Here is a 22557-nt window from a genome sequence, read left to right as displayed (position 1 = left end):
AAGCCTTGCTAAAATGCGACATAAAGTTACCTTAGGAAAGCAATGACTCTGATGTTTCTGCTAAAGAACCCTCCACATGGGGCAGCCCGGGTGGCTCAGTGGTTTAGTACCACCTTTAGCCCAGGGAGACCCAGGATCCAGTCCCACGTTGGGCTCCTTGCATGGGACCTGCTTCTCCCCCTGCCTGTGTCTCTGCCCCTGCCCCTCGAATAAATAAATATTAAAAAAAAAAAGAACCCTCCACATGTGCACACAGGGAGGTGCAAGCAAAGATACAAGGGCCACTCCATTTGTAATGAAGAAAAACTCAAAAAACCTAGGTGGTCAGCAATTGGGGGAATTAATAAAACTGCTATAGTTACCCAGCAGACTAGAGCATAGCAGTTAAAAGGAATGAGCTAGACCCACAGGGCAGGATACAGCTGGACATCTGGTGCTTTGTAGAGTTCTGAAAAAGACACGTTACATAACACACTTACAAAAGGATACCATTTGAGGGAAGACAAATCCTGCCCTGAACACTGTATTTCCTGTGTATAAATACGTATCAATGCAAAAGCAAAAAAATGATACAGAGAGATCCAAAATAAACTCCTAATAGGAAGAGGGGGGAGGAAGGGAAGTAAGAGCTGAGAGCGTAGGGTCCTTTGCTCTCTAGAGAACAAATAATCAGAGAAATTTAATTCTCCATTACTGTCTACTGCCCCCCCTTTTTTTACATATACATAAAACCACTGTCAACGCTGCATGCTAATGTTTGTACCGCACATAATCTGGTTGACCTTTTTAGAGCTTATATGAAAAAGCAAAGGGAAAAGCAAAAGAATGATACTTTTTATTATTCACAGCTGCCAATTCAATCTTATTCTAGCTCTGGAACGAATCTACTGGAATATGTTTTTCCAAGGTTAGAGGTTTTAAGATTGATTTGATGAGGTGATACCAGGGCATTTTGTACAGCTGGAGTTTTTCTGCAGAAAAATTTACGTCTTTGTAACATTTCGTGTACAGTTGGCATTATTTGTGGAAGTGTGTTGAAACAATGATTTCCCTCTTTTTCTGAGCCAAGAGACTATGGTTCCTTCTTAATTTTGTTTCGGAGATTACCCCGGCAACCCATCCTGCTTCACCTAGCTGTGTTCTGCAGGGGCCCCCACAATTCCTATGCATGGATGGGGTGCCTAAAGGAGCCAAGCACGATTACCACAAGTACCCCAGCTACTCCTTCACTGAAAATCACAGGGTGCTCATATAACAAAATGCAAAAGAAATGAACTTAGAATCTGAGACCCATAGGCACCAGCAGCAAAATTGGGAAATGAAATATTCTATTTCCTCCAAATTCATCTACAGATGCAACGCACTCCCAATCAAAATCCTGGCAGGCATTTGTAGAAACTGATGAGCAGATTCTAAAGATTACAGGGGGGAACGCAAAGGGCTAGAATGTGCAAAACAATTTTGTCAAAAAAGAACACAGTCGGAGGATTTGCAATACTTGATTTCAGTACTCACCATAAAACACAATAATCAAGACTGTGCGGTAACTGGCATAAAGATAAGCACACAGATGAATGAAACAACACAAACTCCAGACACAGACCACAAATACACAGAAAACTGATTTTTTTCTCCCCATAGTTATCACAGCAATTCCACAGGGAGAGGATACTCATCTCAACAAATGGTGCCGGAACAGGTCAACACCCAGTTGGGAAAACCATGAACATCAAGCCCTTCCTCACACCATACACAAAAATCCACTCAAAACGGACCACAGGCTGAAATGTAAAAGGTAAAATGATAAAAATTCTGGAAAAAAACCTTTGTGACCTAGATTGACAAAGGTTTCTTTGACGGGACACAACAAGCATGAATAATGATTTTAAAAAATCGATCAACTGGACTTCATCGAAATGAAAAGCTCCTGCAGTTTGAAAAGTGCCTTTAAGAACATGAAAAGGCAAGCCTGGGACCAGGTGGAAATATTCACAGTCTACGCATCTGACCAAAGAATGGATCATGCAACCAACTCTGGTGATTCAGTAACAGAAAGACAAGCTACAAAAAGGGGTGGAAGGGGATCCCTGGGTGGCTCAGCGGTTTAGCGCCTGCCTTTGGCCCAGGGCGCGATCCTGGAGTCCTGGGATCGAGTCCCACGTCGGGCTTCCGGCATGGAGCCTGCTTCTCCCTCCTCCTGTGTCTCTGCCTCTCTTTCTCTCTATGTCTATCATAAATCAATCAATCTTAAAAAAAAGAAAAGGGGGTGGAAGTTTCGAGCAGCCACTTCACTAAAGATGTAACAAGTAGCTAACAGGCACAGGAAAAGGTGCTTCCTGTGGTCGTTAGTCATCAAGAAAATGCAAATTAAAAGGACAGACAACCACACACCCACCAGAAGAGCTGAAATCCAAAAGCCAGGATGGGCCACAGGTGAAGTAGCTGGACCGCAAATACTTCTGGCAGGGATGCTGAGTGGCCCCAGACCCCTTGCTCAGGGGATCCTACACCTGCTCAGTTCATGGCCGGCCCCCCTCCAGCCTTTGAGGGGCTCAGCTTACTCTGAAACATTGCCTTTCTCATGGAAGGTAAGGGAGGCAGGCTAACCCTAGCCCTGGGCTCTAACCCACCTGCTCGGTCCCTACGATGCGATGCTCGATGCTCTGGTGGTTAAGGGAGCTCTGATTTAGGTTATTTGGAAAAACCTGCTGTTGCTAGCTCAGGTGACCTAAATATCTAAGCATAAGGGGTTCCCCCCCCCCAGCTTCCTCATGCAAATGAATTTCTCCAAGATACTTGAGAGCAGGGGTTCTCAAAGGGAGGGCCCCCACCTGCAGCAGCAGCAAGACTGGGAACAGAGAGAAGCGGCTGCAGCCCCTCCTGAGGCCACCCCAGGGGTTCGGTGTCTTTCCGGGATGCTGGGGGGCTGCCCAGTGAGAGGGGCTGCCGGGTCCCCACCGAGAGTCCCCTGGGATCGTGTGGGTGGTGGCCCCAAGGTGCCGCTAAATTGGGTACAGCGGGCACGAGCAAGGACAGCCAGCCGGGGCCCAGATGCCGGCTGTAGCAAGGGTAGTGCCTGGGAGGGGAGAAGTTTCCAGAGACAACTCCATTTTCTTCAAGCACCCTCAGTCTGGGGGACAGGCTCGGAGAAACAAAACAGTACCAGAAAAGATGCAAGACTACATACTTTTTCTCAAATGCAAAAAAAAAAAAAAAAAAATGCATTTCAACTTGAAATGTAGATGCTCGGGAATCATTCAGATCCAGGTGACTTGATTATACAGGACAGACAGATGGACAGAACAGAAAGATCAGAAGGGCCTCATCCTCTCACCTGGCTTGCCACCACCCCACAGACCCTGGTCTCTCCCCTGGGCACCTGGGGAGGCCTGGGATCTGGGGACACTTACCTGTGCGCCGTCAGGAGCCACCTACCCCCGGGCCTCGGTTAGGGCGCAGCAGACGATCCTTGGACCTCAGTTCGTCCTGAAGGGTGAAGAAGGAACATCTCCCGTCACCAAGGAACTCCAAGTTTGCGCTGGACTCAAGACGGGGCGCGGGGAAGTTCAGCGCCAGGACAGGCCTGGAAGCGTGGTTGGAGGACACTGGCCAAGGAGGCCCCCCAGAACCGCAAGGAGGACCGCCCTGGAAGGAACCCCGAATGTTAATTCCCTCCACAATATTCTTTAAGGACCTACATCGTTGTGCAGTCACCCCTCTGAGACGCCGGCCAGGCCACGGGATCCTCCTGCCACCCGGCCAAGATCTGTGGGTTCTCGGGGCTTCTTCAGCCTGCGAGCTAAGCAGGATCCAACCAGCCAGCACCTGGGTGCTCTACTGTAGGGCTCGCAGGGCCCCTCAGACCCTGGGCCCTTAGGCGGGGCACCTCCCCAACAAGGGACAGGGGCCCCTCTCTGGGTGCACTCCCTCCCCTCCCTTCCCTCAGAAGACAAAGCTGACAAAAAGCACCTGAGAGACTCTGACTCCTATTCCACCTGCCGGTTAGTGCTGGGCTCGGCTCCAAGGTGAATTTCTCTCCTTTGCTAATTTGTCTGCATTCTTGAAAACTGCAGCCACTTCTGCACAATCCCTCCAACACTTCAGGGAACACCCAGAAAGAGGGGGTTGGGGGTGGCGATGGAACCAGCTTTATCATCAGCTGGTTGGAAACACTGCTCGGGAATGCATGTTTTAATTCTGAAAATGTTCAATTTTTTTCTTTCTTGTTTCTTTTCTTTTTTCTTTTCTCTTTTTTTCTTTTTCTTTTCTCTTTCTTTCTTTCTCTCTCTCTCTCTCTCTCCTCTCTCTCTCTCCTTTTTCATTAACTCAGGAGCTGCAGTGAGGTTTGCAGGAAGATCTCATAAGCCTTGATTGCAAGGTCTCAGGGTTCCTGTCCCAGCGGCGCCTGAGGGTAGATGTTGGTGCCTTTTCCACTCACCTTCCCAAACCTCGACATTTAAAGTAACTCGGTGAACTTTAAGTTTCCTTAAACTTTAAGTTTCCTAGGCACCTATATATACATTTGCATGGTGGGCTGTGAACATTCCTGATCTATGTCTCCACATGTCCTACAAACATGACTGGCAGCAGAGGGGAAAGGTGCAGAATGTTCTGCACAGCACGAGAGCTGCCCACAGCACAAAGCCTGCCTCCCAGAAATGGATTAAATCGCGACACGGCCCCTGACTAGGATCGCGCGTAGCTATTAAGGAGAATAAGGTAACCCGTCGTGCCTAATGGTCATTTTACCGTATATACTCGAGTATACGCAATTCACAACACGGTGATATGATGCATCGTATATTAATGAAGCAAATTCCTAGTATTTATTAAATAAGATGCTGTCACGTAGGGCGATTATTTTGCATTACGCGCTGAGAGCCACCGTATTAAGACGCGATACACTGGTTCATGAAAAAAAGTGCAGAGAGCTGCAAAGTATAAAAAAGAATGTGTTGCCCCTCCTTCCTGCGCTTCCGGGGTGCTTCGCCCCGGAGGGGAAACTGAGGCCCCGGCGGCGCGCCGCCCGAGGTCTCGGAGGAAGCGTGGCGGAGCCGGGATTCGAACCCCGGACTCGGGGACGGCCGCCCCGGCGCAGGCGGGGGCCCGGGGAACTCCGCACTCCCCCAGGGCGCGCGCGCGGGCGGGCGGGCGGGAGTCCGCGGGGAGGGGGCGGGGCCGCGCCGGCCGGGCGCGCTCGTGCTCGTGCTCGTGCTCGTGCTCGTGCTCGTGCTCGTGCTCGTGCTCGTGCCCGCGGGGCGAGCGCACGGTAGCGACGCCAGGATAGAGGCTCGCGGAGCCGCCATTCCAACGCAGGCGCGGTGGCCAAGTGGTAAGGCGTCGGTCTCGTAAACCGAAGATCACGGGTTCGAACCCCGTCCGTGCCTGGCGTCGGTCTTCCCTCGCACAGGGGCGACTTTTTAAAAGGCGCGGGACCCCTTTTCCAGAGTGGCCCTCCGCAGCGCCCGCACGCCGTGCCCCCGCCAGAGCTGCGCCCCTGGGTGCCCGTGGGTGCCCCTGGGTGCCCGTGGGTGCCCGTGGGTGCAGAGCGGCCCAACTGTTTTCACCCCCTCCCGGCCTCGCGGAGGCGGAGCGTCGGGGGGCGCGCCCTCGGCTCCCTGCACACAGCGCCCCCTGCCGCCCCCCGCGGGGAGTCGAGGGTCCCCGGGAAGCCCGTGGCCCCAGGCAAAAAAAAAAAAAAAGAAAAACCCCTACAAAGTGCAATTGTCTCGTCTCTAATGAGGCCTGCGGGCGCCGGGTGCCGGGCGCACACCCGAGCCAGCTGCGGGCCGCCTGGCTATTTTGTAGAAAAGAAATAGGCGCTGCGGGGGGGGAAGGTCCCGCCCACTCGTGGAGCCCCGCGGGCGTGGACACCTCCGCGGGGCCGCGCCGCCGTTGGCCTTTCCGCGGCGGCCTCGGTGAACGGAGGCAGGGTCGCAGGGAGCCTGTTGTGTTTGCATCACGGAAGGATGCACCCCGGGGGGGGGGGTGCTCGGGTGCACCCAGCGACGCGTGCAGTGACCCCCAGCCCGCGGAGGGAGCACCCGAAACCCCGCCTGCTCCAACCCAGCCGGACGCTCCTGGTTGAAGGGAGCGGGCACGGGGCTCCCGGTGTCCGCGGGGTGCAGCGGGGCGCCAGCCTGATGGGGCGCGCTCGCTGACGGCTGGCGGTGTGGGGGGGGGCCCGGCAGGAGCGGCCCGGGAGGAAGAGCCCCGGACCAGCATCCGCCCGCCCTTGAGAGACCCCGGGGTGCCCCCCACCCCCGGGCCTCTGCGTGGGGTGCATCTGAGAGCAGCATCCCCCCGCCCTTGGGAGACCCAGGGGCTCGCTGCCCCCCCCCAGGGCCTCTGCGTGGGGGGCATCTCAGAGCAGCATCCCCCCGCCCTTGGGAGACCCAGGGGCTCGCTGCCCCCCACCCCGGCCTCTGCGTGGGGGGCATCTCAGAGCAGCATCCCCCCGCCCTTGGGAGACCCAGGGGCTCGCTGCCCCCACCCCGGCCTCTGCGTGGGGGGCATCCCAGAGCAGCATCCCCCCGTCCTTGCGAGACCCCGGGGCTCACTGCCCCCCCACCCCGGGCCTCTGCGTGGGGGGCATCTCAGAGCAGCATCCCCCCGCCCTTGGGAGACCCAGGGGCTCGCTGCCCCCACCCCGGCCTCTGCGTGGGGTGCATCTGAGAGCAGCATCCCCCCGCCCTTGGGAGACCCAGGGGCTCGCTGCCCCCCCCAGGGCCTCTGTGTGGGGGGCATCTGAGAGCAGCCTCCCCCCGTCCTTGGGAGACCCAGGGGCTCGCTGCACCCCCCCCCCGCCCTCTGCGTGGGGGGCATCCCAGAGCAGCATCCCCCCGCCCTTGCGAGACCCCGGGGCTCACTGCCCCCCCACCCCGGCCTCTGCATGGGGGGCATCTGAGAGGGGCCTGAGCCTTTGCGTCTCTAACTACCTGGCATGTGATGCTGATGCTGCCGCCCCCCCCCCCCCCCCCCCGGACCTGTCTTCCAAAGGCAGCCCTACTCTAACCCCAGGAGCACGAGGGCATGCGTGGGTACAAAGGGGGAAGCTCATGCACACGTGAAAGTAGTGAACACCAGGGCTTCTCACACGTCACCCCAGGGGTGGTGTTAGAAGGCAGGTCCTGGGGGCGCCGGGGTCGCTCAGTGGCTGAGCATCTGCCGTTGGCTTCGGTCGTGATGATCCCGGGGCCCTGGGATCGGATCTCCCTCTGCCTGTGTCTCTGCCTCTCTGTGTCTCTCATGAATAAATAAATAAAATCTTTTTTAAAATTTTAGAAAAAAATAAAACGCAGGTTCTGGATCTTCAGGGGAGTCCGAGATTCCGCATTTCTGACTTGCGTCTTGGTGGTGCTGGGGTGGCTGGTCCCCGCCCTCCCTGAGTGGACAGAGGGTAGAAGGACCCACAGCACATTAATGGGACCTCTCTGGGGGGGGCAGTCCCATCTGGGAGCTGGTGAAAAGCTTCCTTCACTTCTACCCTGTGAATTTTCACACTGTTTGGATTTTCTGGGAGATGATTGTATTACATGTGTGATTTTTAAAATTTTTTTTCCAGAATCACTCCAGAGCCCACAAACCCAAAGATAACCTATTAGAACACAGGCAAATTAGAAGGATCCAGAATTAAGACAGCTGATGATCGAGTGTCCTCTTCTCTCCACTGGGGCACCCATTCATTTCTTTTGAAGGAAATGTCACAAAAGAACACTGAAGATTCCTCACTGTTAAAAATATCCCAAAATTGGGGCACCTGGGGGACTCAGTGGTTGAGCATTTGCCTTTGGCTCAGGTCGTGATCCTGGGGTCCCAGCATCGAGTCCCGCATCGGGCTCCCTGCATGGAGCCTGCTTCTCCCTCTGCCTGTGTCTCTGCCTCTCTCTCTCTCTCTCTCTCTCTCTCTCTATGTCTATCATAAATGAATAAATCTTTAAAAAAAGAAAAGAAAAAGAAAAGAGAGGGAGCACGTAAGGAGTCCAGAGCTGTCAGGGCGCCGGCGAGCACAGGCCGCCCCAGGCCGGCGCTGCGGCAGGGAGATGCCACGACTGCAGTGGAAAAGCTCGCTCTTGTCATCCGAGCTGACCCCCCGGAAGGAGAGGCCTCGGGTCCCCCGCCCTGGCATCGCTCCCACCTGGGATGACATCATGTGCTCTGAAAAACCTACATTAAAGGATAAAAAAAAAGGGGGGGGCCTCTTAATAAGAGAGTGAGTGATTTGTAGTCGTGCAGGAGTTGAGAACCACATTTCAAAACCAGAAGCGTATTTCAGGCATGAGTAGCACTTAAAAGAAAATATTGTGGCAGGCCCCTGGAAGCAGCAGACATTGTTTGTGTCACATCTATCTGAGTTTTGCTTTAGCAAATCACCAGGCTGGCGCACAATGAACGCTTCCCCAGACCGTGTTCCCTTCTGCCCCGGCCCTGGCCTTCTGGCTCAGGTGAGCGGAGCTTCATTTTTGCACGTAGTGTGGGCACAAGAGAACCCCTGCCCCTGACGCCTTGCTGGGTGTAGGTCTGTAACAGTTCTCGAAACAGTCAGCTAAGAAACCCCGTCCCTTCCTTTGAGGAGTGTTGGCGACAGGCTGTGCGGTAGCCTGTTATTCTTGCCTTCTGGTCTTCGCACCCCGCGTAATCCCCTCTCCTTCCGTGGGAGGACTGTGACCTGCTCGCAGCCAACAGGATCCAGCAAAGGTGACGCGATGCCACTTCTCTGATCATGTTGCATAAGATGGCAACACCCATCTGGATAGCAGGCTCTGTCTGGCTGGTCGGGGAGGCCCACATGGCGAGGATCTGGAAGGCGTCCTCCGGCCCAACCACTGGCAAGACATCGAAACCCTCAGACCAGTGGCCACGAGGAACCAAATTCTGTCAGTGGCCATGGGAACTTGAAAGTGAGTCCTTCCAGGGGCGCCCCGGGGGGGCTCAGTGGCTGAGCGTCTGCCTTTGGCTCAGGTCATGATCCCGGGGTCCTGGGATTGAGTCCCGCATTGGGCTCCCTGCTCAGCGGGGAGCCTGCTGCTCCTTCTCCCTCTGCCCCGACCTTGGCTCGTGCTCTCTCTTGCTTTCTCTCAAATAAATAAATAAAAAGTTTTAAAAAAAGAAAAGAAAGTGAGTCCTTCTAGTTGCTATGAGCTGAACATTTATGTCACACACACGAAATTCCTATGTCGAAGCCCTAATGCCCAGTGTGATGGTATTAGGAGGTTAGGCCTTTGGGGGGATAATGGGGAGGGGATGAGGTCATGAGGGTGAGGCCCTTTTTTTTTTTTTTTTTATAATGCCTTATAAAAAGAGGACGAGACATGAGAGCCGTCTCTCTCTCCACCATGTGAGGACAAGGAGGCCGTCCGCAGGCCAGGAAAGGAGACCCCACCAGACACCAAATCTGCCAGCACCCTAATCTCGGACCTCTTCCCAGCCTTCAGAAGTGGGAGAAACAAATGTGTGTTGTTTACGCACACACCCCACTCACCCACCCCCCCAGCACGTGGTACCTGTCACAGCAGCCCAAACTCAGCCAAGAGCCCAGCCTGGCCAACCCCCAGACTGCAGCCTCCGGAGGACCCAGCTACGTGGCACCCAGCCTCCTGACTCCCAAACTGGGAGAGGCTAAAGGTATGTGGCTGTAAGTTTGGGGTACGTTTGGGGTAAGGGGGTTGTGCAGCAGTGCACAATTAACGCAGGTGAGTCTGATGAGGAACACGGAAATCTGATTCCCCTCCAGGTCCTCCCAAAGCTCCCGGTGACATCTGCCCGCGGCCCAGCGACAAACCCGGCATCCGTGCTCGCGTTGGTTTTCTCCCTCCACCCTTCTAAGTTAACCAGAACATGAGCAAACTAAAAACCACACCGCCTTGCCTTTCCGTTTCCGTAGGTCACAGGCCCAGGTTGGTTCTGGGCCTCACACAAGCCTAAAGTCAAGGTGGCGACCAGCCGGGCTAGTGTCAGGAGACTCTGGATGAATCTGCTTCCATGCTGACTCTGGTGGCTGGCCAGATCCAGTTCCCTGCACTGGTAGGACTGGGTTCTGTTTCCTGGCGCCTCGAGGCCTCTCTCCAGTCCTTGCACACGGTGTCCTGACATCTGTGCCAAGTCCTCTGCACATTTCAAATCTCGCTTCACCTTCTGCATGTTTCTCCTGCAAGCCAAAAAAAAAGTTCTCTGCATTGTGCAAGCCAAAGAAAGTTCTCTGCTTGGAAGCACTCCTGGATTTGGATTGGGCCCACCTGGATAATCCAGACTCATCCTCCTACTTAAAAAGTCTATGACTTTAATCACATCTGCAAAGTCCCTTTTGCAGGACACCTGGGTGGCTCAGTGGTGGAGCACATGCCTTCGGCTCCGGGTGTGATCCTGGGGTTCTGGGATGGAGTCCTCCACTGTGCTCCCCACAGGGAGCCGGCTTCTCCCTCTGCCTGTGTCTCTGCCTCTGTGTGTGTGTCTCATGAACAAATAAATAAAATCTTTTTAAAAAGGTCCCTTTTGGGCAGCCCAGGTGGCTCAGCCGTTTAGTGCCACCTTCAGCCCAGGGCCTGATCCTGGAGACCCGGGATCGAGTCCCACGTCGGGCTTCCTGCATGGAGCCTGCTCCTCCCTCTGCCTGTGTCTCTGCTGTGCTCTCTCCCTCTCTCTCTGTGTCTTTCATTAAAATAAATAAAATCTTTAAGAATAAAAAAAAAGGTGCCACGAAACACAACATATTCAGAGGTCCTAGGGATGAAGATGTGGACAAATTTGGGAGACCACAATTCTGCTTACCCCAACACTTGACTCACCCCTCCTCCCTGACCTCTGCTCATCCAGTTGGTCAACACCTAAACCTCTCTCTAGTCACCTCCCATGTGTTGCTTTAGACCTTCACTGTTCTGATTCTTCTTTGATGATTGGTGCTTGGACTATTGCAGTAGACTCCTACCTGGCCTCCTTGCCTTTAGTCTTGCCTCTCTTCCATCTGCTTTCCACTGTCATTTGACCTCTCTCCAACGCAGCAGTGAACATGTCACTCTCAACGTTCCATCCTCCACAAGCTGCCCACCACCATCAGGATAGACCCCAAGCATGGCATTCCAGGCCCCAAGTGGCCCTTCTACTGTGCTCCCTCCTGCTCCTCAGTGTTCTACAGTTCAGCCTGTGCCTCAGTCCTCTGGGTGCTGCGCATACACGGTTCCCTCTACCTAGGTTGGCCTTTCTCCATCTCCGGTTCCTGGAGAACTCCTACTCATACCACAAAACCTTGCCTAACTATTACTAACTTAACTACTGTCTTCAATCATGCTCCAGCTCAGCAGTTGCAGTTGCTCTTCCCTCAGTGCACCATGGGCACTTCGGGTTTATTGTCCCTCCAGCGCCTACCACCTGATGTTACAAGAACTAGCTTACACACCCATGCGTTTCCCAAGAGACCAGAGGCTGAATGCTCAGATGCCCAGAGGATCCAGGTTGTGTGAATGTGTGAAAGCCTTTCGGGTATAAGACAACAAGGACTGGAAGGGGCTCAGAAAAACTTGCGAGCCCATGCCAGGCTAAAAGCCACCACATTTCTGAAAACCCTGTGAAAATGAGACCCAGGAATTCTACTCTGGCATGTAAGCCTTTGCGGAAATTTCTGGACAGGAGGGTGTTCGAAGCAGCATTGCCGGGAAGACCAGGGGATGTCCGTCCAAGAAAACAGAAAGGCAAACTGTAGAGTGTCTTCAAACAGAAGACAATGAAGTTGAGCCGCTCGAATAAATAAACTACGTGGAGAAAGCTCACAGGACGTGGAGCCAAACACACAAACAAGAAAAGGCTGGCAGAGAAAGATGATGCCAGGTACACGGAGTCCCCACGACGCAAATAATGCCCTGTGGGTTTCAGGCCACAGAGGTGGTAAAAGCTGAAGACCTGCCTGAGTGTGATGACAGCTGCATTCAGGACAGCGGCATCGCGGGGGGAGGCAGAGGTGGCCAGCGGGGAGCAGGGGCGCACGGGGTATGCGCAGACTCTGCATTTGATTGACTGATTGATGGATTAATTAAGCTGGGTGGTGGCATAGGGGTGTTTGTTACTTTATTCTCTGTTGTTGGGAGTTGGCCCTTTTATTCTTTATTATTTTTTATTTTTTTAAAGATTTTATTTATTTATTCATGAGAGACACACACAGAGCAAGAGTGAGAGATGCAGAGACAGAAGCAGGCTCCATGCAGGGAGCCCAACATGGGACTCGATCCCGGGTCCCCAGGATCAGGCCCTGGGCCGAAGGCAGCGCTAAACCCCTGGGCCACCCGGGCTGCCCTAGAGGTGGCCCTTTTAAAAGACCTCGCAGAAAAAAATAAAAAATAAAAAAATAAAAGACCTCACAGAGCAAAACACAAACCAACAAACCAACGAACCCAAACCGAGGCTCCAGTGCAGCCTAGCTCCCAGCACGCCGCCTCGCACAGAGCCCCACATGTATGTGAGGGGGACAATGCCACGTCGATGTCGCAGAGGTCACGCTTGAGAGAGAGAGAGAGGAGGTCTGTGCGTTCCCCAGGTTCCCCCTGGCATGGGGTTCGGGATTGGAGACGTGTGGGCCGAGGGAGAAATGGCCCGTCCCCAGGCCTTTCCCAGAACCAGCCCTCCTCGGCTCCGATTTATGCAGACATTTGCAAAATGTGCCATTCCAAGGCGACAGTGGTCCAGTATCAGAAGGGAACTGAACATCCCTTTAACAATGCCCTGTGGCCTTCTAGAAGCTACCAGCCTGGACATTAGCTGGGACAGGCTCCAATAATCCAACTCAACGGCTCTAAGATTTCTCCTACTGTCTCCATGGCCAGCCCATCTGGTAGGAAGCTGCCTCTGGCCTCCCCCTAGACGCTGCACCCACCCAGCCGGGATGACTGTTTCCTTCTGTCTGGTCCCCTCACCCATTACCCTGACAGGCATATCAAGACCTGGCCCCCAAGGCTGACACAGAGTCCTTGGGGACCGCCTGAGGGTATTCAGAAGAATCTACTTGCTTTCCTTCCCCGGTGACAGCCACTCCCACAGACCTGAACTGGCAAGTGTCCACTCTTCCCATATCCCCTGTTCAGGACAGGTAGGGTGACCCACCATCTGGTTGGCCTGGGACTGTCCCAGTTTTATCACTGAAAGTCCAGTGACCCAAAAAACCCCTTAGTCCTGGGCAAACCAGGATGGTGGGTCATTCTACCTATCTCTCCTTCCAAAACAAGCCAGACATCTCAGGGACTCTCTTTCTCTCTCTCTTTTTTTAAAGTTTTATTTATTTATTCATGAGAGACACACAGAGAGAGGCAGAGACACAGGCAGAGGGAGAAGCAGCCTCCATGCGGGGACCCGGTGTGGGACTCGATCCCAGGTCTCTAGGATCACACCCTGGGCCGAAGGCAGATGCTCAGCCACCGAGCCACCCAGGCATCCCTCAGGGACTCTCTTAAGAGACTTGGGGACAGGCCACCACAGCTCATCACTCCTGTTAGGAACTACTGCCAGCCTCTGACCTCCATGAGGCCCCAAACCCATGGACATCGTGCAATCAGCGTCACACAGGGATTGGTGGAGGAAGAGAGCCAGGTCCTGGATGGCACCACGTCGTCCCAGGTGGCACTGAATGTCGCACATTGCCTTCTCCAGGGATAGACATTGGGAAATTTCTATTCCAGGCCATGAAGGTTGGGGCTGGCCAAACTGACCTCAGCTCTGCATTGCAAGAAAAAAGGCTTTTAAGTCAAGGAGTCAAAACCCAAATACCTACGTGGCCGGGCAGATGACCCAAGTGAACCCAGCCAGGCAGGAACTATGCCCTTAGTGCTTTGGGTACGTTTTTCTATAAGGAACAGGGGGTGCCCTGCCTCAAACTGCCTTTAGCAATAAGGACATTTATTAGGCATTTGCCAGGAAGCCTTAGAGGTACGGTGGGCTTCTCAATTGATGGTTTGAGAAATACCTCTGTCAGGCCACTAGAGACACAGGTTCCTTCCACCTCTCCTCTCTGCCTTTAGCCTGTTGGCTTCACCCCCAAGTCTGGCCCAAAGTGGCTGCTGCAGTTCCAGGCATCACATCCAAATTCATCTTCTCTCATTGGGATTGTATCACCTGATTATCCTCTAACCAACGACTAGTGGCTTCCTCTGAGCCAAAGAGCTGCCCTGGAAAGGGGCGACAAAGGACAATGAGAAGACATTTCCATGACTGAGATGAGGAAGCATCTGGGACAGCCACTTGAGACAGAGACACCTCTTCCTCCTCCTGGTGTCTGAGGCAGGCACCGCATTTCACATCCCCCTTGGGTACTTGTCGGGCCTCAGGACTGGTGCTCGCCCACGTGGGATGCTTCCTAGCTGATGCATGAAAAGCTGGTTTGCTATCCCTAGAACCTCCGTCACCATCCCCCAGCTCGTGGAGAAAGAATGAAGCCCTAGATGTCAGAGCACCGGGTGTGATCTCGGGGTCATGGGATCGGGCCCCCTGTCCAGAGTCTGCCGGGGACTCTGTCTCCCTCTCGCTCTGCCCCCGCACTCTCTCTCTCTCTCTAAAATGAATAATAAAAATATGTTTTTTAAAACATTTTTTAAGTCGGTAAAAATCTTTGACTTCTAAAATAAAATAAAATAAAAAATAAAACATTTTTTAAAAAGATGTCAGGGCCATGACATAAAAGGCACCTGGGTTTCTAAATAATTTGAGGATCCCCCTGCTTGGGCTGAGATACGAACAGGAAACAAAACTGTATCGTCGCGAGCCGTTGAAAGCGGGGGGTTGTTTGTTACAGCAGCTCGCCTGCCCTGACTGCTATTCTATTATATGCTGTTCTGCTCCAACCCACTCTTGCCCTGTGGGAAGGCTCCAACCCACCGTTGCCAAATCTTTTGATCATCTGATTTTTTTCTTCTTTTTTTAAGAGAAGCCAGAAATCTGGATTTTTTTTAAATATGAAATTTCCTGATTTAAAAACATTGGCCACTGAATCAAACTTAGTATTATTATTTTAAATGGCCCGTGGGCCAAATGAAACATATCTGTGGGCTCCACTTGGCCCGTGGGCTGCCGGTTGCAACCTCTGGTCAAAATACTTCAAAGCCAGCAGTATCGGCGTTGGAGCTGGCTTTGGTGTGAGCGGCGGCGCTGGGCCCGCGGCCACGTGGGTTCCAGAATAGTCCGGGCAGATGGAGATGTCGTTCGACGCCTTCATGCCCACCTGGGCTGCACGGGGAATGTTCTCCAATTTCTCGACCCAGCTTGGCCTCCCCCCCCTCCCCGAAATCCAAGGGGTTGACTTTGCATCTCTAGGCCACCAGGTCCCGCTGGGCCAGGCTGACTCATCCATCCAGCGCCTGGTGCTGCTTCCTGGTGCTGCTTCCACGCCGGTGTCGCTGGGCTGAGGGGCAAGGATGACGCTAATGCCAGGGAGCCCCACCACCTCGAATCCATTCCTGGCATCCAGAGGCGTGGCCGGTTCCCCGCTCCCATTGAACAGGGATTGATCATTGCGACAATTTAGCAAGTGCTTGGTCTGTGCCAGACCCGGCCAGGCGCCCTGTGCGGATCATACGGTTTCATCCTCTTAACATCCCCACTTTGCCAGTGGGGACACACTGCAACTCGGGAGGGCCAAGAGCTTGTCCAAGGTCACAGCCTGATTGAGCTCTGGCTTCTCTTGCCACTGCAAAGCCTTTCTTGGGACCCCTGGGTGGCTCCATGGTTGAGCGTCTGCCTTTGGGGGTAATCCCAGGGTCCTGGGATCCAGTCCCGCATGGGGATCCCCGCAGGGAGCCTGCTTCTCCCTCTGCCTATGTCTCTGCCTCTCTCTCTGTCTTTCATGAATAAAAAAGTAAAATCTTAAAAAAAAAAAAACAAAAAAAACACAACACCTTTCTTAACCAATTTCCGTCACATGCCTGTGTCATGATGCTCCTGGCAGGCGAAGGTCTGGTCCCCAATAGATCAGAAAGCACAGACTCCTTGGTCTCACCCAATAGCAGCTGATCTTTCTGTCCACCTGGAGTTTGGGCCTGGGGTTCTCCGCCTCTTGGGAGTCTTGAGGTCTTCACACATGGGACATCATCGCTATAGTCCCAGCCACCACCCCCACCCTGGCTTCTCTTCCAGTACTTTCCTTTCTTTCTTGTATTTGTTTCCTAACAAAACTTGCTTTTGCCCTGCCGTGTGCCAGGCAGGGCAGGGTACCAGGAGTCCAGGCCTTTCCCGGAGGCTCCTTCTGCCGAGGGTGGCCATTCCACACCGTTGGCCTGGGCCTTGGCATCTTCTTCCGGCCAGAAGCCTGGGTGCGGGTGTGACCCCCTTCCCGGGAGAAGGCCAGAGTGGGCTCCTGGGACTTCTGGCCAAGGAGCAGGGTGTTTTCTGGAGTCTGGCAGCACTTCCATACCTCACTGGATTTCAGGCCGGCCACAAGCTTGAGTCACAGGAGACTGGGCCAGAATGGGCAAGAGCAGGCCTCAAGGGGATCAGGGGACATCTTTTCGGGGCTTTTAAGGTCCAAGGTAAAGTTAGGCAGGGCCCTGGTTGCCTTAGGGAGAAGTGGCTCTTTGCTGGTCTCAGCAAAGCTTGCCTTTTCCTTCTGCACCCAACTGTGAGGGCCTGAACTGGGGGGGAGGGGGGGATGAGTCTTCTGGCTCTGTGCACAGATGTGGGTGGTGGTCAACTCTTCTGGGGCCCCTGAGGCCCTGCTGCTGTGGCACAAGAAGCTTCTTGAACTCCCCAGAGGGGCCCGGCCTTTGCATGTGTCGCACCTGCTGCCTGGACTCCAGCCCTGCCACTGGCCCCAGTTTTTTCCTCTTTCCCTCTGACATCCCCTCCTCCAGGTAAATAATAGCAGGTCCAACCAACCATCTCGTGAACTCACGCAGAGGCCCCTCTTGGTCAAATGGTGCTGAAAGTCATGAAGTCCAATTCTCAATTTGGAGCTACCTACGAGTTTGGCAAACCAGGTCCCTACCCCCAGGGATGAGCACACACATACAAAAACAAAACAAAACAAAACAGAACAAAACAGAAGAAATCCAAAGCCTAATTCTGAAGCTGTGGGAAGATGAGAGCAAAGAGGTTAAGGAAGCACAGAGACACCTACTCAACAGAAACACCTTCAGGCGAAAGAACAGAATAGTGTGTCAACAGCATCCGGAGTTGACCATTTTCCGGTGCTTGCCAGCATGGCCTTCAGAAACTGAGTGACTCTCACCTTTGGGTGTAGAGGATAAGGCGCTCAAGTGCTCGCACCGTGATCTGGAAACGCCTGTACAAATGTCATATAATTCATTTTCAGCAGAGGCCATATTCAGTAAAATTCTGAAAATATGTCAATGAGCCTAATTTTGTGCAGTGTTTCTGAATTTTTTTTCACTTAAGACGTTTTTGTTATGTATTTTCTGCTAACAGTACTTAAAACTGCAACTTTTCGACACAAAGCAAATAAAAAGGATATCTTTAGGGCAGCCCAGGTGGCTCAGCGGTTTAGCGCTGCCTTGAGCCCAGGGCCTGATCTTGGAGACCCAGGATTGAGTCCCATGTCGGGCTCCCTGCATGGAGCCTGCTTCTCCCTCTACCTGTGTCTCTTGCCTCTGTGTGTGTGTGTGTGTGTGTGTGTGTGTGTGTGATGAATAAATAAATAAAAATTTAAAAATTAAAACAATACAAATTTATTTTTTAAAAAAAGGTTATCTTTATAGGAAGCAATGAGAAAAAAAAATGCCAAATACCCTTTCCTACCAGAGTATTTGTCTCTTTGAAGCCTCATGAAAGTCCTAGAAGGCAGGTATTATAAATCCCACTTTACAGATGAGGAAGCTGAGGCCCAGGCTGGCTAAGCAGTGACCGGGGTCTCCCAGTTGGGGAGAAGCAGCAGGAGGAGCCCAGCCGCTCGCGCGCCCACAAGAGGGGCTGCAAGGATGCCGCAGTCTTAATGGAGACCACACACCAGTGGGATCAGCAGGGAGGGCGCAGGTGGACACCGCCACCCAGCTGGGGTGTCTCCTGGTGCCCTGACCCAGGCAGCTGGGCTCCACAGCTTGTGCCCTGGACCTGGAGACCAGCATGCTAACCTCCTGCTGACTTAGGTCTCTCCCTGACACAATGCATTCCTTGAGGTCAGGGACCTGTCCTGTTTGCCACGGTGGCCTCAGTGTCAACTCTGGGCCTGGCACCTAGAGGGCAAGCAAGTGTCGGATCCATGAACAACTGACCTTGGAGCCTCAGTCTTTTCCTCTGGAAAATGGGCAGAGCTCAGTAAGCTCGTCTACTTCCCGTGCTGGGCGCATAGTAGGTCCTCAGGGGCAAATGGGGACTGATGATTATCAGCTATCAATCCTTTGCTTTAAGAGGCGTCTCCCCTGTCCCCCTTTTGCCCCATTGCCCTCCAAGTTGCTATGGGGGAAACTACCCCCTAGGGGTCTCTCTGCCCTGGGGGTGAACCCAGAGAGCACCCCCCCCCCAAACCTTCCTTGAGCACTGCCCTCTAGCTTCTGGAATTGGAGCCCAGCCAGGGACAAGGGACAGGAGACGCAAAGCAGTTGGTCCAAGACCAGTGCAATGACTGCAAACCAGGGCCCCCCATCTTTGGGGGGTGAGGAACTAGGGGTGCACGTGGGGCAGAAGGAGAAGAGGGGCCTGCCTGGCTCATTCCCTCTGGCTGGGGTCCCTGGGACCCCTGTTGATAGCAGCAGGAGGGCCAAACAGGTTGGGTGATGTGTTTTCTGAGTGTGACACACGTCGGCCAACAGAGGACAGCAAATACATTTTTTATGATCCTGGGAGGCTCAGTCCTGTCACATTTACTTGAAAAGAGGCTGGGCAATGGAGGGGGACAAATCAGGTCTCAGTTGTTTGGATCTTCTTTGGGCAAGAGGGGATACTTGTACTATGATCTGGGGGTTCCCAGGGAAAGGGCGCAGGCGGGGCAGATTTCACCAGGGGCTGAGCGGTAGGGCTGCAGGGCCCCCTCACTGCTGGAGCCTCGTGTAGCTTATGGAGGGAGGGGTGTCACCTGAGGGGCCAGATCTTTGCCAGGTGGAAGTGGCACCCTCAATGCCCAACCCCCAATTTCCAGCATATCTCGTCCCCTGCTGCTGTGACAGTGGCGTCAAAGTGACTTTGGAACAGGTGGGGGTGAGGGGAGAACAACTTGATGTTTTGGCCTGAAAGTGGGTTGGTATCTGGGGAGTTCTTGGGAACAGAGCACCGCTGTCCAGTTTCCAAACCTGGGGCTTCCAAGGGACTCCCGTCATCCCAGAGATGTTTAGGGGCCACCAGGGGGTGGTGACCAGGCTGGGGGGGGCAGTTTGGATGCTGCTGCTCCCGCTTGCAGGGTTTGTTCCTGCGGGGTGGGGGGTGGGGGGGTGGGGAGGCCCGATGCAATGGGAGGACCGGCTAAAAGCGCCTGCTGGCACCGCCACTGAGTGTTCCCAAAAGAGGCTAGCGGATCTGGGGGCGAGTCTGAATCTTAAGTAGCTGTGTCCCCATTGAGGCACCCTGCGCCCCAGCCGAGGGATCCCTGGAGCGCATGTGGAGCGCTCCTGCCCGCCCCCGGGAGGGAGGCCCGGCCCAGGCTCCCTCCTCCGGCCCACCGGGTGGTGGAGCCGGGGAATCTCTCCCGCCCCCGCCCCCCCCCCCAGTTTGGAGAACCCCAGGCTCTGCCCCCACAGGTCGAGGCTGACGTCGCCGCCGCATTTCTAGGAATGCCCCTATCCGCTGACTATATTTGGCGAGGGTTTCTAGGAAGGCCCCCCCGCCCCGGCCCCCGCCCCGGCCCCCGCCCCAGCCCCCCCAGCGCCCCCACCCGGGCAGGCGGGCGCGCGCCCTCTCTCCGGGCCGGGGAGGAGCCGCCCCGCCTGGGCCGCCGCCGCCTCCCCAGCGCCGCCAACCCCGGGCCGGCCCAGCCCCCGCCCCGGGCCGGCCATAGGGCGGGGGGGGGAGCGGGGGAGGGGGGCCGGGGGGGCGGGGGCGCGGCTTTGTGGCGGCAGCGGACCGTGGAGGCCGGGTGCAGCCCCGTCGGCTCCGTGCTCTCGGCAGAAAAGGATTTCCTACGCGCGCCCCCCCGCCCATCACTTGGCGCTCGTCTGGGGAGGGGTGGGATCCTGGGATCTTTTTGCCTGCAAGTCCCCCCGCCCCCCCGCGGAGAAGGATTTGAGGCTGGGCTCCAATCGAGGCGGAGGCTGCAGGGCCCGCGGGCGCCCCCCGCCCCGCGCACGCCTCCCGGGAGCCCAGGAAGGCGCAGCCCCGGGGGGCCCCCTGCGCCCCCGGAGGAGCAGCGGCGGTGAGTCTCCCCCTCTTGCCTGCATGGCAGCCTCCGGCGCCGGGGCACGGGGCCGCGGCAGGTGGGTGCCCAGGCCCCCGGGCCCAGCGGGTGCGGGCGGCCGCCCTGGGGTGGGGGTGGGGGTGGGGTGGGGTGGCGTGGGGATGGGGGGCGGCGGGGACCCGAGCGGGGAGGCGGCGGCGGGGGCAGCGCCGGGCCCTCCGGGGACCCCGCGCTAGACGCCTGTCTGGGCTGCGCTCCCCCGAGGCGGCGGGGCTGGGCTACCTCCCCGGCCCCCTCCCCGGCTCCCGAGAGGGGCGTGTGAGGCGAGGAGGTGGGATCCGGGCGCACGGCCCCCCCTCCCGCCGGGGCCCGGGGCTGGGCATGCACGCGCGCGGGGAGGCCGCCACCCGCCCCACCCCCACCCCACCCCCCCGCCCCGCCCCGCCCCGGGGAGCGCGTGCGGGGCCCTGGCTCGGCGTGACCCCAGGCCGCGCGCCACCCGCCGCTCCACGTGCGCCCCGCGGGCCGAGCCCGGAGGACACTCCCCGGAGAGTTGCCACCTCCCCGAAGTAAAGTTGGCGGCCCCCCCGCCCCCCTCGGAGGACGCGCGGCCGCGGCACGTTGGCTCAGCTCCCGACGGGCAGCAGCGGGGTGGGGTGGGGGGTGGGGGGGCGCGTGGGAGACCGAAACCAGGTCCCGGGGCGCAGAGCCGGGGGCCCGGGCCCGGACGCCACACCGTGTGGCTCTGGCAAAAGTTGGGGGGGGGGGGGAAGGGGGAGGGAAAAACAAACAAACAAAAAAAAGGACATTTTGATTTGGGGATGGGGGGGGGAGTGGCCTTTCTGCTTTCTCCGGCTTCCAATCCCCACCGTGGGGAGCGTTGGAATGTGCCGCTCAGATCCTCTGAGGACACATCCATATTTATAATTTATTTTTAGGAGAAGTTGTGAAAAAGAGAAGGGGGGTTTAAGATGGGGAGGAAGGTGGTGGTGGTGGGGGCGGTGGTGGTGGCCTTTTCGGAACCCAGACACTAATTGAGCTATTAAAGTGGAGATGATTTCCCCCAATCCGGGGAGAGCAGCAAATTTGACTTTAATGAGGGACAATTAAAGGCATAAATAACGAAACTTTAGCTGGATGTGGGGGGTGGGGTGGGGACTTAATGCGGCACCAAAGGCACTCCTTTTGCGCTTTGCTAAGGGACATTTTGGGGGCCCAGCGTCTTCCTGGGAAGCTTTCAGGCCCAACTGTGGGGCTGGAGGCAGGAGAGGGAAAAGATACCTCCTCCGGGGTGGACAGATACCCACCCCCATCCCTCCCACCACCGTCCTGGCTTTTGGGTGAGATCAACTGTCATCCCTGCAGGAAAACCCAGGATTCCTTTAATTATCCAAGATTCTCCAAAATCCTGCCTCAGAGGCAGACTGCCCCAGTGCTGTGAGCTGTGCAGGGGAGCACACTTCTTTCGAAAAGGTTTTGGAGGCTGTGGTCCCAGAATCGGGGTTTTGAGGGCGAGATGAGTTTATGTTTGATCCAACTGGCCCACAAAGTCCCGCTTTTGGGGTCATTCTAAACATCGAGGGATTCAGGCCCAGCAGCCCGTGGAGAGAGAGCCAAGAGCTAACACCTCCAAGTTGCACATCTAAAAGCTGATTGGAGAAAGGGGGGGGGAGGTTTGCTACTTTTGGTAAAAGTGAAAGGCTGTTGGGGGGGGCGTGGATATTCTCGTGTGTGCCCCCGAGGGTGTGCGCTCCTTTTGTTGAACCTGCTAAATTTTTAAGGGCCTCTTGGCTTGGGAGGCCACAAAGAGATGAGGGAATTGTACAGTTTTTTCCCCCAGTGGTTTAATGAGATGTTGTAGGGGACAGGATTTGAAGGCAATGAGTGGCATACCTGTTTGACACCCTCCAAATGCAACACCGTTGAAGCTGTGAATGGTAATTATGTTAGATTTGTCCTCACATTTGTCAAAGGGGCACCCTCCCCCCACCCCCCGTCCGCCTGCTTCCGCTGGGAGCCACAGTATTACTTTGGTACCTCGGTCTGAGCCATTTTATCAGAAATTCAGGATATTGTGTTCACAGGAGCTCTCTCAAGACAAGGGTGGCAGGGGCACAAATGCCCTTCCCAGAACATTAACCTTATTACGTAGGTTGTATTAATTTACACCCTCCCACACACCCCCACACACACACACCTGCCCTCCAGTTGTGCCCTATGCAGACACCCACATACCTTGAATTTATTTGCAAACCTGGATTTCAATCAGGTGTCCACAGCACAGAATAGAAAAGTGAGCTGGACCCGAAGAA

At 55.3% G+C, this 22557-nt stretch overlaps 2 non-coding genes across 2 annotated transcripts; both read left to right on the top strand.

Moving 5' to 3' along the window:
- The first annotated feature begins 5315 nt into the window (after positions 1-5315).
- TRNAT-CGU lies at positions 5316-5387 on the top strand. Its single transcript has one exon. It is a non-coding gene; the product is annotated as a tRNA-Thr (tRNA).
- A 16356-nt stretch (positions 5388-21743) lies between these two features.
- MIR193B (microRNA mir-193b) lies at positions 21744-21802 on the top strand. The gene has a single exon (NR_049340.1). It is a non-coding gene; the product is annotated as a microRNA mir-193b (primary transcript).
- The last annotated feature ends 755 nt before the right edge of the window (positions 21803-22557 follow it).

Source organism: Canis lupus, chromosome 6 (assembly GCF_011100685.1).
Source record: "Canis lupus familiaris isolate Mischka breed German Shepherd chromosome 6, alternate assembly UU_Cfam_GSD_1.0, whole genome shotgun sequence".
Classification (NCBI taxonomy): Eukaryota; Metazoa; Chordata; class Mammalia; order Carnivora; family Canidae; genus Canis; species Canis lupus.
The sequence above is the reverse complement of the archived record's forward strand: the minus strand, read 5'-3'. Positions and strand labels throughout refer to the sequence as shown.